The 14,566-nt window shown below is 32.3% G+C and overlaps 1 protein-coding gene and 1 long non-coding RNA gene across 8 annotated transcripts in view; one reads left to right on the top strand and one right to left on the bottom strand.

Annotated features, from left to right (window-relative positions):
- Nucleotides 1-14,566, bottom strand: part of LOC141455570 (dual specificity calcium/calmodulin-dependent 3',5'-cyclic nucleotide phosphodiesterase 1-like) — a 385,265-nt gene that overhangs the window by 224,138 nt on the left and 146,561 nt on the right. The window contains exon 2 of one of the 6 annotated variants that reach the window (XM_074130712.1): nt 13,538-13,566. The exons of the other annotated variants lie outside the window; for them this stretch is intronic. The gene's annotated coding sequence lies outside the window, so the exon portion shown is untranslated. The remainder of the gene's footprint in view (nt 1-13,537; nt 13,567-14,566) is intronic. 6 annotated transcript variants of the gene reach the window in all.
- Nucleotides 1-14,566, top strand: part of LOC141455574 (uncharacterized) — a 65,515-nt gene that overhangs the window by 50,651 nt on the left and 298 nt on the right. The window contains exon 3 of one of the 2 annotated variants that reach the window (XR_012459349.1): nt 1,084-1,448. The exons of the other annotated variant lie outside the window; for it this stretch is intronic. This is a non-coding gene — a long non-coding RNA (uncharacterized lncRNA). Of the gene's footprint in view, nt 1-1,083; nt 1,449-14,566 lie in introns of those variants that run through there. 2 annotated transcript variants of the gene reach the window in all.

Genomic DNA, 14,566 nt, shown 5'->3' with positions numbered 1-14,566 from the left:
GGATCAGGGCGAATGTTTGTGTCTCCTCTGTATATTTACCTGTTACGTTGGTATTTATTTTGTTAGATTTAAAAATCCAATTAATAATAATTATAAATAAATCAGTAAAATAATTGTAAAAATATAATTCCAATTTTCGAAATGTAGTACATTTCTATGTTGCGTGAATTTTAACAATGTTAACAATGTTTGAATCTTTGCCCATCAAGGCTAAAAAAATGCAACATCAGCATTCCAAATATTATTGATATTTCTACACAAGACAAATGACTTAGCTTCTCCTTAGCCAAAAACAAGTCTACTAAACTGCTACAACAAAAAGAAATCTAAATAAATTTTTACTACTGAAGCAAGCAAAAAAAAACCAAGTAACCTTTCGACTTTAACTTTACAAAAACTTGAGTGGTTAGTTATTAAAATTCTTTCAGAATTCAACAAATGTGTGAACCTACACATAACTTAAAGACACTTTTCAAATCTATAAAAATGATCAATCACTTACTCTTAGCTAAATTTATTTATTGCGTTTCTGATTTGTTCTTGTGTAAATGGATTTAATGTTTTGAAGCCTGGATTCAGAGTCGTTAATTTTATCATATTGCGTACACCTTTTCTGGTTTTCTGTTAGATCCACTTTAGAAGTTGAGCTAGAATATTGATTCTATTTTTATTGTAATTGTTACTAAATCAGTCCCAACGATTTTCTTATATAAATTCATCGCTTCAATGGATTTGTTTAGGCACGAACTTATTGTGATCTTGTATAAGATTTAAAAAATAAAAATAAATATATCATATCATATTGTGAAGCAGTAAACCTATTGCCAATAATAATTACTAAGTGCTAGTTAGGATAGAACTGAATAAACATTTACTTTTAAATAAATTGTTTTGCAAATAGGAATATAAGATGAAAGCAAATAAAAGGAGAAGATTGCATTATTTACTGCAGCACTTTCTTTGCCAAGTGGGCTATATTTCCCTTGAGAGAAAGGGTCAGAATATAATTTATAGTCTATTCATCTCCTCACTTATGATAAAGATAAAAAAACATTTTATATAAACAAAGGATTTTTGTTGTAGTTGGATTCAAAATGAAAATAAAACTTAGCTGGTCCTCTTTCAAAGCTCATAATGAACAGGTTAATGATACAAAAAAATGCTATGATACAAAGCTAATGGTTTCTTTCCAAAAAAAAAATTAGGAAACCGTAAGACAGAAGGAATTTCCGATTGGATTTTTCATCTAGGGAACAAAAATAAATAATAAAAATAATAAATGTACTCAGTCTATCTGCAGGATTTCACTTCACAATTTTTATACTACATAAATAGAAGAAAAATTAAAACAATGTTACTAAAACTTGAGAAAAAAATATAAAATATAACGAAAAATGTAACAATTAATATCTTCATTAACATATATAATTACCAGTTAAGCAAATAAATTCATGTAATACGAATCAATCTATTCCATTGAAATAAACTAACTGTTCTAATTTACTGTCCAATTCTAATTTATCAGTCTAATTTATTTATTTATTAATATTTATTATCTAATTATTTATTTCCTTATTATAATATATTGTCCTTTGCAAAAGTACCTCATTCTAAATTCCCTCAGAACTGGGAAAATCTTTAAGAATTGATAAACATCTTCATTAGCCCACTTATTCACACAGAACAGTAACGCTGTGTAATTTATTTTGTGATTTAAAATCTGTTATCTAAAGTCTTCTCCTACCATTAGAAAATTTTCAGATTTACAAAAAAGAGAAGAACCAAAACGTCACATTTTTTTCTTGTATCATTGCCTCTCGCGAGCAAATGAGATTTGCCTTTGATTGGGTAAAGACAAGACTTTAAAAACATCTTCAAAGTGACCAAGTACATGGGCTGTGTCCCCTTTTGTAAATAAATAATGTAACGTGGTATATTTTTAGATAGGAAGAATAATTTTTTTAGAAAATATTTAAAATTTAAAATATATCTTTTTAGAAACCGAATCGTTTGGTTTAAAGCAGTGATTCTCAACTACTGTGTCGCGGCACTTTTGCGTTCTGCGAAAATTTTGAAGTGTGCCGTCAAATTTTAGAAATAATATCGCCATAATCTTTCCGGCCGAAGGAACGGTCTTCGCCTTTTTTGGCGCAGATTCCCCCTTGGTAACCCATTGTTTAGATTGTTCTTTGGTCTCAGGAGTGAAGTGATGTATCCATGTTTCATCCACAGTGACGAAACGATGCTTAAAGTCCTGCGGATTCTTCTGGAACAGCTGCAAACCGTCCTTGCAACACTTCACACGATTTCGTTTTTGGTCAAGCGTGAGCAATCGCGGCACCCATCTTGCGGATAGCTTTGTCATGTCCAAATGTTGATGCAAAATATTATGTACCCGTTCATTCGAGATGCCCACAGCACTAGCAATCTCACGCACCTTCACTCTTCTGTCATCCATCACCATATCATGGATTTTATCAATGATTTCTGGAGTAGTAACCTCAACAGGGCGTCCAGAACGTTCAGCGTCACTTGTGCCCATATGGCCACTCCGAAAATTTTGAAACCACTTATAAACTGTTCTAATCGAAGGTGCAGAGTCACCATAATGTTTATCAAGCTTCTCTTTAGCCTCCTGAGGCGTTTTGCCTTTCATAAAGTAGTGTTTAATCAACACACGAAATTCTTTTTCGTCCATTTTTTGAAAATCACTCGACTTCCTCGATTCAAACGAATGCCAAACACAAAGAAATAGACCGATCTGTCTGAAACTTGGTGTGTGTTCTTCCAAGAGATGCTACTAACTAAACATAACCTCGATACGCGCCAGTAGTGCTATCTCTCTGACTTTGCACGGACTTTTCAAACGACCCTCGTACATACAATAAAAATTATAACGCGTTTTGTTTTTTTGTTTTTTGTTACGAGTAAGGTTTAAATTGAAGTAAAGTTAAAGTTATTTTATATTGAAAATAAACATAAACTATTATACAGTGTATTATGGATAAGTAAAATACTTCTAAACTTATCTTATTGTTAGGTATCGCCAAATTTTGAAATTGTTAAAAGTGTGCCGCGACAAAAAAAAAAGGGTTGAGAATCACTGGTCTAAAGAATCAAATTCATAATAATCTTTTTGGCTAGTTGCTCAACTATCACAAGGTTAATTCAAGAAGGAACTCACAACCATGAGAAAGAATTATGTTTAAGAATTCATGCTGACAAGAATCAAATTTCTATATAGGTAGCTAATCTAAATAGCCTGACGTTTTCAAAATAAAACCAACGATTGGAAGGGACGATTCAATTAATAAATCGTGATTGACAATTTGTTGAAAATAGAAGTACCACGCAGTTCGCTAAAGGGAATTTAAGGAATTTACAAACGCGAACAATATCACACACATATTTAATTGGATCTCTCAACTACCACTCTTTCTTAAATCTACCAATCACTATCTCACTTCCTAATTGTAGAGTATTGTTAATTATTTTTGGTGACTGTTTCATTAATCCAAAAAGGAGAAATTTAGTCTGAAAATTGCAATATTCTTTCTTCCTTTTCCTAATTGTTGTACCTTCAAGAAAGTAATTATTATAACAAAATTGATTAATTAAAACAAATCCACAGAAAGTAACAGAGATCTCCTTAAAACTCAAGCCAATTTAGGTGGAAAAACAGGAATTAAATTATAGTTAAATTTCTTTAAAATCGCTGGAAAGAAGTCAACAGCTTGAATTTTTCAAGATTTAATTATGAAGTTAATCGTTTATTTGACCATGTTAAACCTTATTTTTAAATCTTATTCCATTGATAAAAAAAAGAATTGCAATTTTTTTCAGAAGATTTAATCTAATGGAAAAAGATTTAAACTCTGGGGAAAAATTTATGAAAAAAGTATATATGAAAAAAAATTAATTTGACTGAAAGGAGATTTTATTCAATTTAAAGAAGAAAAAATAAAAAATAATATTCAATGCACTCAGAAGATTATTCTCACAAAGGATCAGACGCTAACTTGGTTAATTTAAAGTCTGTTAAATCTCAGAATATATAATTTTTGCATTGAACACAATTTTAACAATTCTGAAACAGGAATCTTTTGATTGGAAGGAATAGCTATTATTGATTTTATCATACCTTGACTGAAGTTTTTATTTAGTGGTTGTCCTAAATTCTGCAAGAAAAAGTTTAAAGAAATATGTTTTTTTCTTCTTTTGAAAGGGTATCAGCTTTTTAGGCCAATGGCGCCAGGAGTATTCTTAAGTCCATCGGCTGGTGATTTCTTGTTATAGATAACACTATCTTACCAGCCGGGGTGCTGCATTTTTTTTTAAAGACTTGAACATATTTTTTCATGATAATGCACTTACTACAGAGACTTCCCAGAACCTCTCAGTCAATCCAAGTTATCAGTTCAATCAGGCATCATTACAGTAAAATGAAAGGATCTGTGACATATGTTATTGATGTTAAAGAGAAGGTTAAAAAATAAAATGTAGCTGAAATTCCTCGTTTTCGGGAGTTCACATTACAAAATACAGTTTTCACTTTTCTCAGATTTTTGCAAAAATACTACCAACGATTTGCTATAAATTTCTGGTATTAATATGAGATAATAATAGCGAAGATCAGAAACTTTTATTTTCAAACTTTTTTGTTTAATGATGTTCTTATTTTCGGAGTTTATATAGAGTGACCAGAGTTATATGCTCCACCAACTTTTTTTTTAACGTCGGGAAATTTCGAAAAAATAAAAAACACGTATTTAATCATTTTTAGTCTAGTTTATTTTCAGTGATTTACCCATTTTTTTAAACCCCTGTATCTCGAGATATAGCATCCAACTTTTGTTTTTCAAATGGAACGTTATATTTTTTGTTGCATATTTTTGTAGTATTTGAGCTCCTAAAAAAAACACAAAAAAAAATTTTGAAACCGGTCATGTTTTTCAAAAGTTATGGTAATTTAAAATATGAAAAACTAATTTCAGTTTACTGTCAATATTACGTTATTTTTTTTTAAAGAAGCTGTTCAAACTGGGCACCATCAACGGATAGGCAAGCCAAAACTCTGGACTCCCAGGCTCTGTTTGTAGCAGCACTTATGGTGGCGAAGTCAAGATCTAGGCAGGCTAGAGTTATTCGACGTTTCAGATCATCGACTGAATCCACGGGATTAAGGTTACTGTACACTTTATTTTTTAGATATCCCAACAAAAAATAGTCCATTGGGGTTAAGTCCAGAGATCGAGGTGGCCATTGGATGGGACAATGAGTTCCTAAGCACTTTTCAAGGAAATTTCTGTCCAGGCAACCTCGAACAAATCTCGCATTAAGTGCCGCGCAACCATCTTGTTGAAAATACATATCTAGCCAAAGTTGTAGAGGAACATCTTCAAGCAGAACTGGCAAAATGTCTCTCAAAAAAAGTTAGATACCTTGCACCAGTTAAGTTCTCTTTGTAGAAGTATGGGCCGATTAGTTGATTTCCTAAAACTACACACCAAACGTTTGTAGAAAAAAACAACCTGAACGTCGAATAACTCTAGCCTGCCTAGATCTTGACTTCGCCACCATAAGTGCTGCTACAAGCAGAGCGTGGGAGTCCAGAGTTTTGGCTTGCCTATCCGTTGATGGTGCCCAGTTTGAACAGCTTCTTTAAAAAAAAATAACGTAATTTTGACAATGAACTGAAATTTGTTTTTCATATTTTAAATTACCATAACTTTTGAAAAACCTAACCGATTTCCAAAAATGTTTTTTTAGGAGCTCAAATACTATAAAAATACGCAAAAAAAAATATAACGTTCCATTTAAAAAAACAAAGTTGGATGCTGTATCTCGAGATACAGGGGTTAAACAAAATGGGTCAATCACTAAAAATAAACTAGACTAAAAATGATTAAATGCGTGTTTTTTATTTTTTCGAAATTTCCCGCCGTTTAAAAAAAAGTGGGTGGAGCATATAACTCTGGTCACCCTGTATACCTACGAGTTTTCAATTTTCAAGACTTTTTAAAATCCAGGTGATTTTTTCGAATTTAGATGCTGTCTATCTTAGTGGTTCTACAATCCTGGTGGCTCCTAGCCTCCTTAAAGAGCCTCTTCCGATGTTGTCGAACTTTTGGAGTTGCTCGCCATCCGAGCATCGTTGGAAACACCATCCAGCAACCTCATTTTCAGTCTTCCAACTTACGGAGGGTGCCAATTTGACTATCCCATAGCTTCCTTGGCTTGTCACTCACTTCCATCCTGACCACATGACCGTTCAGTTCAGTTTGCTTAATTTTATGTTAAGAATAACGTCCTCCTTGTCAAGAAATTCATAAATTCCCGGCTTTTTCTTCTTCTTTTACGGGAACAAATATTATCCTTTTAGAAACAAAACCTTTTCGTCTTTATTTTCTCTCATCCACTTTTCTCCCGGTGGATTCTTTTTTTATTACAATCTTTTCACTCTGTTCTCTTCTGTTGACATTCTATAGTACTTTGCTCTACATTTTTCATCAAACTAGGGGATCTTCCCTAGCGTTCTTGAGGGCCCGAAACCTTTTCTGTTGTTTTAATCTCAGCTGTTCTATTTCTACATCTGTTTCTATTCTTATATAGTTACTCCAAGGTATTATCTCCACAGTATTCTATTGTTTTAATCATAGCTGTTCTTTGCCTTCTCGATGGAGAATTATCTGTTACTAATTTTTTACTTTATAGTTACTCTAAGCTATACCCTATATCTAAGAACTCGTACCACACTTACAACATTTTACTTTAGAGAGCCACACTAGATCTTTTAGAACGCAGTGGAATTGATTTTTATAGCCATTCCCTTTACAGTCACAATCTACTGCAAGGTATAATAGGGTACTGGAAAGCCGTTGAATATTGTGGTAATGGGTAGTAAGGGTGTCTAGTTTATATCTAGGAAAGTGAATACGTTCCCTTGAGAGTTGGACTTACATTATCCACAGCTAAGTCATTTGTTTGTCTATGAAAATTTACTGAAGAGTTCTGAAGTATTACAAACTTGTATTTCTATTTGTTTTTACGAACTTATTGAACATTATAATAATAATAGATGTATTTTCCGATAAATCAACTAAAGAACATTAATACTTGATTACACATTAATTTAACCTATGTATATAAGAGGAGTATTGCTATCGTATAAGATTTTCAGTTTGTCTGGAATAGTGGCTAGTAAGAGTAAAAGAAAAATGGTATTCTTTCTTCCGGTAAATCCAAAAGTTGGCAATCAAAAATCTGTCTGTACCGGAGCTTGGTAAAGAATTGTTTATTTTATTGTGCGCCAGTTTGGAGTTTAAGGCAACTAGATCAATTAGAAAAAGTCCAAGTAGGTTTCTTTAAACGTTTATTATGTTTGCCTAAGTGTACTCCCAATCATTTAATACGCCTTGAAACAGAACAACCTCATTTGAAATACGAAGTAATGAAGCACGCATTAAGATGGTTGCCTAAAATTATTTGTTGAAATGATGGTAATTATGTAAAAATCTGCTTAAAGAGACTGATTGTAATGAGTAAACTCTATTCAAGCAATATTAAATTTAACTGGTATTTTCAGGTAGTTGAATGCTTAAAAGAAATTAATTTAGAAGGTTTGGGCTCATTAGAATGCTTGCATTACAAACCTAATATATCTATAATTTTAGACAGGTACAGGGAATATTTGCATTTAACTGATTTAAATAAAGTAAATCAAAGCATGTTTAATATATTTTGGAACTCTCAATATTTATTACAAAATTTTGGTCAACAATATTTAGATAAATTCATTTCTTTTCAAGTTGTAAGAATTCTTTCCGAAATAAGACTGGGTATCCCTTATGTTACTAAATTTAAAATCAATAATGCCATGTATACTATCAAACCCAAAGATCATTGTTTAATGTGTAATCAGAATGAGCCGGAAAACATTAATTCACCTGTTTATCAGCAGCCCAGTCTATGAAAGTTTCAGAATCCCACTCCATATAAATAAATATAACAATCCTAAAGAAGGACTTTGCAAATTAATTAATAATTTTGAAGAGAAAAATATGTATGCCATTTTTAATTATTTAAAAAAAGTTTTAAAACTAAGATCTCGTAGTCTACATAGTTTATAAAGTAAACATGAACTTGGAACTCCTTTGTAACAGATACATTGTATCTTTATACAAATAAAGTTTGAATTTGAGTTAAAGAAAAATTCAAGTCTATCCTGTAAAATTGCGTTTCTGTTTTCGAGAAAATTGAGATATTGAACGTATAAACGCATAAACGTTTTAAACACAATTTTGCTCTAGGAGACTTCAAAACATGCATTTAAGTGGACGATTGATGCAATTGCCATAATTCCTCTTACTCAGGTAAGAGTTATAGAGCTGATATTCTTACAATATTTTGTACGCAGAAATAAAAAAAGAAGTTTATCTTCGTCTCGTTTTTAAGTAGTACTAATCCTTGAGACAATATTATCCCTAACTTTAAATATAAAATGACAGTTTCCGGAGGCCGCCAGTAAATAGAAAAAAAAAGCAGCAGGAGCCAATTATCTTAATTAAAAAACTACACAACGATAGACATGAATAACAGGGAATGGAACAGATCCTCATCACTTCATGTCACAACACTAACCACACATTCAACCCCAGCTACACAGTCTCATCAAGGGTAATAGCCAAAGTAAAGAACATAAACAAAAAGTAATGTATTAGAGAGATGATTACATGGTCTAGAATCCAAACTCAATTAATTATAGTGTAGCCACAAATAATTTGAACTAAATATAGTACTACATAATCAAGATACTTCATGAGGGGACAGTGACAACAGACCACTGCAATCACCTGATTGTAACCACATCAGAGGATAGATAAGTTCACTCATTGTACCACCGTTAGACCTTTGCATTGAAAGCTAAGAGCTACTGGGAACACTAAGGAACGGATTTTTATGTATTTAAAAATGCCAAATATTTAACTAAAATATGCATTTATTTTCGTCAATTATGTGGAAAATATGTGATTTTCTTAAAATATTTTCTGGAATATTTAAGTAAAATGGACTTTTTTTTTATGAAAATGGATTTTTTTTGGGGGGGGGCAAGTTATAATTATTTAAACAAGAAAAGAACATTTTTACAATTTATAATAATTTATTAGGAACAAAATAATTTGTTTTTACAAGTTATAATGATTTATTCAACAAAGAACATTTTTACTATTTATAAAAAGATGTGTTAAATTTTCAATTTTGAAAACTTCACTCTTCGAAATTGTTTGCAACCACATGAAATTTCAAAGGTTGGAACGTAAAGTGACGACGATCTGGGCGTAAGATGGACTTTTAACGACTAAAAGATCGTTCAACATCTACAGATGTTGTAGGTGCCTTGCTGAAAGAAGTTATCTCGTTGGTTGTAAAGGGTACACGATGTTCTGAGGTGACTTCTGTTCCACTGATAATATCAGAAATCTGGCAGATGGTCTCCCACCCTTTGTTCTTGCTCGGTACTTCTACCAGTTTTGATCTGATCAGATCTCCCTTACTCCCAGGTATTCCTTCCACCTTTTCGATGACTTTTTTTAACGTTGGACACGTTTTCTGACAGTCGAACATTTTGGGACTCAAGTTGGGTAATGGCTTGTGCAAGAAATACGCAATTGTCAGAAATGAATGCAAGGTCGTTCCTTAAATTAGGTTTCTCGAATAAAGACTTGGCTGTATTTATCGCTACTGCTTCGTCTTCGAAATGTGAAAGGACATTCTTGATTTTATTGTAGTTTTCATAGTAATACTGAGCTGCTTTCAGCCAAGTACCCCATCTTGTCAATATTGGTTCTGGTGGAAGGCACAAGTCTGGATAGAGATCTTTCAGCATTTTAATGCGACTTGGTGCTTTTAAAAACACTTTTTTTAACCACTGTGATTCACAGTCTGTGGTTCACAGTTCCTGTCAACCACCTCCCATTATGAAAATATGCCCAAAATGAAAAATATGTACATATTTTGATTAAATATGTAGAAATATTTATTTATTTTAATCAAATATGTATAAATATGCGATAACATCCAAATATGTGGAAATATGTGAAATAAAAGTAGGCTCAAACGGCTTAAAGAGTGTCAGTATGAATACTTCTAGTTGAAAAACGTCTGTAAATTGCCTAGAAAAAAATATGTAAATACATACGAATCCGTTCCCTACTGATAACCATGCTAAAAAGTATGGACATGATATAATAGAGCAGCTTTTTCAAAATATTGAAGTTCCAAATAAAAATAAATAAAGACTTTAAAAAATATTGCTAATATTGGTTTTTTGAAATGATTTTGAACTATTTTATCTTGACTATTTTGATCTTCTGCCTCCTTGTCCATAGTAATATTTTAATAAACCCACGCACCTTCCGAAAAAAAGCGTTTTTAAGATAATGGGCTAAATAATCCAAAAGGGAATCCACATATTTTCCTAAATACAAAAAACTGTAATAGTTGAGGGAATTTTCTTAGAATTATGTTTTATCTATTACTGGCTAATGATGTTTTCTTTTAACTAGTCTGCACACGATCGACCATTTGTAAAGGTCACTCACTACTAATAACTTAGACTTCACTAGAACTGCCTAATATTTTTGTGGATAAAACTAGGTTAAACATGACAAAGAGTATGAATACTTAAATATTTCTGATGGTCTCTTAGGCCTTGGCCACACAGAAAACGGTCTGTCGCGGCGGGAAGCGATCTCCGACCGAGGCGGTCAGGCGGTCTAGTTGTATTACACAATGTTGCATCATCTCTGTCAAACAGAACGCGATCTAGTCTTTGATATCCACCGTGGGCTAGTCTTTGTCGCGACGACAAGCGATCTGGTAGTACAAAGTTACAGATTTCAACGTGACCACCTTACCACCTGGTAATACGAAATAATATTCCAATGTTAAGACACTTTATTTATTACTCATTTTTTATTTCATTCTCGCGACATACGAAAATACTAGAAGAACCTATCTTCATGTGACTCCAGTTCAATTCATAAGCGGTGGTATTCCCCTAATTGTTCTCTCTTTTTATTAATTTCAAGCACCCAACTTCGTCTTTTCCTCTCTTTGCTTTGCAAAGCTAATACCAGAAGGAGTTGTTCTTCGTCCGAGCTCAATCTCAATAAGAAGAAAGCTACCAAACTGGACCGCTCTAACAAAAGAATCGCGTCCTGTGTGACGTCCCCATATCGCAGACCGCCGCAACGACCGCTGGATTGCTGCCCGCCGCGACAGACCGCTTTCTGTGTGCCCAAGGCCTTAATTAAAGAAAGAAAGCAATTGTGAGATAAGTTCGAAAAACAATTTGCTTTCTGATCATAGTTGGGATTTCGGGCCGATTTTCAAGACGAAATTTCTCGACTATATAAATGTACTTGTGCAATTTCCAACAGCTTGTATTTGAGAAATTGGATTTACTACGGTGGATACAGTACAAAATAAATTCGGTTTATTCGCCTCCAATCAAGAACTGCTTTAATATGGATACTTCAAGAAATATATTTCCAAGTTTTAAATCTATTTCACACGCAATGAGGATTTGTGGATTAAAAACCCAAAAGTCCACTCATTAAGTGACCCATTCGGTTTGGTAGATTTTCTCAAATACTTTATGTTCAAAGCCTCTGGTGGCACCTCCACCAAATATCAAATTACATCTTCCCGCTTTTTCATGTTTTTATTTCTTTCTGACCACAAACAGGCCAATTTTAAAGAAAATAGGGTATAAAAAGTGCCAAGCAATTCATAGCAACCACAAGATTGAACAAATTGTAAGTGTCATATGCAGAATAGTTTATATTTATTTCGATTCTATAAATAAAGCCCGTTATACCAAGTAACTTTCAGTCGACTAAAGTTACATGAATAATGAAGGTTATATGCGTAACCTTCGATATTTGATAGTGATTGAGGTGTAATCAATTTCACATAGTGACCTCATTTCTCTCTTGCTATCTGTTTGAAATTGTCGTCTCAGTAGTTCAACTTGCAAGCAATAAATATTTTTAAATTGACTCAAAATATTACAACTTCTTAGATTTTATTCATCTTAGCGCGCATGTTTATTACATTTCTGGACGGTTTGGATTTTCATCCATCATGAGAGTTGGATTAATAAGTTTGGCGTGGTGACTTCTACATCTCTTACATTACCGTCTCGCACTACACTTGCTGACTGCGTGAGGAGGTATGTCTGTGTCATTCAAAGAAATATTAATTTCGCAAAGTGATATATTTTTTTAAGCATTCATCGCTATGTTACGGTCGCAGGGATATTCGTAAAAGAAATATGAGATACATATAATTCTTCGTTTTTTAGTCAGTTCCTCATTAATACATTCAGTTCTAAAAACTACTTTTTCTCACCTCATACTGGGCATTCGCGAGAAAAATTCCATTTCAAAAATTTGTTCACGTTCACGTGATTTCTCCTACTTTGAAGGAAGAGAAATTGAAATAAGAAAACCTCATTTACCAACCAGCCACAAGTATTTGAATTTTTTCCAGCCCAGTCACCTAAACAAAATCTGTCATCTCCTGGACTGGAGGAAATAAACGAGTGCTAAGATGACAGTATTTACCACGATAACAGCAACTACTTTTAAATGTTAATACATTCGCTTTTTGGACTTAAAGCATGAAGCGTTTTTTTGACTATATGAGAAAAGAATTGCACTACCCAGAAGGAGTAAATTTACAGCCATGAAACTTGCACATTTTTTTGTAGTTTTTTAACATAAATTAACCAAAGAAGTAAATGATTTCTATTTTTGGAAAAAAATATCATAAATAAAGAAAATTAAATTTCAAATTAAATTTCTACAATGTGGGAGGAGAGATTATTTTGTAAAAACAATTGTTCGATCGCTTCTGGTGAAAGTCGAAAATCATAATGAATGTAATAATTTTTTCATTACGAAGAGTCAGAAAAAGCCAAAAAAAATACTAGAAAACGTTTATTTGTTAAGAATATGAGTGCTATAAAAGTTCTTTTTATGTGAAATATGTCAATAAAAAAATTAATGTCCAGCAAGTGTTTCTTTTAATGAATTCCATTATTTTCTCTACTTTTTTAAAATTATGAAAACATTTTTGGTGAATAAAATAAAGTTTAACGAACATCTTCTCCAAAAACAACTGAGAGTTATTGCAAAAAGTATTGAAAAAATTTAGAGTTTATTGTGAAGCCTGATCCCTAAGATTCATTGCGATCAGCTGAGTAGGAAAATATATTATGATTAACGTAAGGTTATCAAAAATGCAAAAATTGTTCTTTGATTGTCATGCTGTTCAGTTCTTAAGGCTTTTTTTTCCTGTTATATTTATTTTCCCCTTACACTATTATTTTATATATATTATTATTTCATCCGGATTCTAAGATCCAAACCTAAAGCTTAATGGCTAAATATTGCAAAATAAACTTTTATTATCTGATTCAAAGTGATCCCAAACTTTTTGTCCTAATTCTATTGCCTAAATTTAAACTTACACAATAGTTTCTGTAATCTATCTTCTCACCTGCAACAGATAACAAAAACAATTAGTATCTAATATAGAGGATACCTAATTAACATCTAATTTCTGGCCTTATAATAAATTTTGATCTGCTATTTAGAAATACAATCTTACAAAGCTTAAAGGTTGATGGCGAGGATTGACTTGAAGACTGAGTTATCGATGCATTAGGCTTTTTTATCATCTAATACTGTTAAATCGCTAACAGAGCCATCTAGACGCAGGTTGAAGAACTTGTTCCAGTAAAATGGAAAAATGTTTTGAACATGAATCAATTTTATTAAAATAAATATTATCTGAATTCTTAAATACAGGACCACCATAAAAGAGGAAGAGAAAAAATAAAAGCAGAAATAATATAAAAATAAATGCCGTTAATTCTCACACTAGCTTCTGTTCTACTATAATTTTCTTGGTCTAACTTACATCTGTATATTTTTCGCTTCACCAATTTCATAAACATGTTTGATGCTTACTAACATTATGTAGCTTTGCAGAAATGACCTAGTTATGCTAGAGGAAAGACACCTTTCCACTGAACTGCCCTTAGAATAAATTTACATTTAAAAATCCTCCGATGAAAAGTAAACATCTAAGTGAATGTATTTTATATATGAAGATGGAACTTTCAAAACCAGGTCAAACAAAAAGTGGAAGAATCTATTCAGTGAATGGAGTTTTACTTCCAGAAGAAGCATTTTCTTTAAACTCCAAGATGTTAGCATTTTCTCTGAAGTGCTGTTTCAGTAAAACTAGGCCATGTCGCTTATATATTATTCCTGGAGTTAATAGTGTCCCTTTAATTTAGAGTCAGATGAAAATTTCTCAAAATCTCAATCTATAGTGCTACTTTACTGATGGACTTTATTACTTTTTTGATTATTTTTACTTGAAAATGTCAAAATTGTTTTCTAAAGATAGTAAGCATAACTGATGAATTTTTTGGATATTTGGCCATTTTTACAACAAACGATGCAATCTTTCAACTTAACTTCACAGTTCT

Source organism: Rhodnius prolixus, unplaced genomic scaffold, assembly GCF_049639745.1.
Source record: "Rhodnius prolixus isolate KJV_2025 unplaced genomic scaffold, Rpr scaffold_4, whole genome shotgun sequence".
NCBI lineage: Eukaryota > Metazoa > Arthropoda > Insecta > Hemiptera > Reduviidae > Rhodnius > Rhodnius prolixus.
The sequence above is the reverse complement of the archived record's forward strand: the minus strand, read 5'-3'. Positions and strand labels throughout refer to the sequence as shown.